General features: G+C 40.3%; 1 non-coding gene across 1 annotated transcript; it reads left to right on the forward strand.

Annotated features, from left to right (window-relative positions):
- The first annotated feature begins 510 nt into the window (after positions 1–510).
- Positions 511–629, forward strand: LOC145405180 (5S ribosomal RNA). The gene has a single exon (XR_013898281.1). It is a non-coding gene; the product is annotated as a 5S ribosomal RNA (ribosomal RNA).
- Positions 630–1,098: the final 469 nt, after the last annotated feature.

The following is a 1,098-nucleotide window of genomic DNA, read 5'->3' on the forward strand; positions in this document are numbered from 1 at the left end:
CGAAAAGTAATGGGTTTCCTAGTTTTAGGGAACGAAATGAAACAAGAATGTCTGCTAATCAGGAAAAAAAAAAATACTCATCTCATGTGTTCTCGTAAGTTAGCATTCAGTTCTGCATTCTTCGTTAGGTATTGCGCCTCCCAACACATTTCGGACCAACAGAGCATTGTTATTTCTTCCTCTTACATTTACTGTTCACTCTTTTGTTCGTTCTTAAGTGTACTGTATGTATGAAAGAGAGTATTAAAACAAACAATAATGCATTCCATTAACCCCATCATAGCTGCCACCCTCGAACAATGGTTTACTGTACTGGTGTCAGGGATGTTGGGTTAGGGAGAGCTATAAAAAACTGCGAACAATTATGGGAAGGGAACAAAGGTCACAGGTATGTTTTCACGACCCTCCTCTACCATCTCAAACAGTCAGGCGGCCTGCCATTTCATCTCAGATGTTTTCACCGATATGTTTAAATGCTAATGTAACATGCACCCTAATTATGAGTAAGTTTCCAACAGCCATACCACGTTGAGTACACCGCTTCCCGTCTGATCAGCGAGGTTAAGCAACGTTGGGTCTGGTTAGTACTTGGATGGGTGACCGCCTGGGAACACCAGATGCTGTTGGCATCCCTACGTGACAAGTGGGGTTGGTGGAAGATTAGTGCCCCTCCCTGTAAAACAATTAACTCTAAGACGTTGGCCACCCCGTTTGGGATACATGGCGTCTGGCAATGAATGAATGAATGAATGAAATTCTTCCATTATGCCGGAAACAATCGTAGGTAAGGCTTAAGGAACGTTATGATAATAAGAAAACAAACTAGAAAAATACAGAAAACAAACTTGAGAATATGAATTGAATTGGTAAGGTTATTAGGGTGTATGCTTGGACGAAAATTTACGAGTTTCACAATTATAGGGGACGAAATGGAACAATTATGTTTACTAATAAGAAAAAATACTTTCATCTCAAGTGTTCTCGTAAGCTGGCATTCAGTTCCACATTCTTTGTTCGATGTCGCTTACCAACACATTTCGGACTGACAGAGCATACAGTTATTTCTGCTCCTTACAGTTAAGTGTACATTTATTGCAC

This window comes from Coenobita brevimanus, chromosome 65, assembly GCF_032717465.1.
Source record: "Coenobita brevimanus isolate Jiangsu-jjx chromosome 65, ASM3271746v2, whole genome shotgun sequence".
Taxonomy (NCBI): Eukaryota; Metazoa; Arthropoda; class Malacostraca; order Decapoda; family Coenobitidae; genus Coenobita; species Coenobita brevimanus.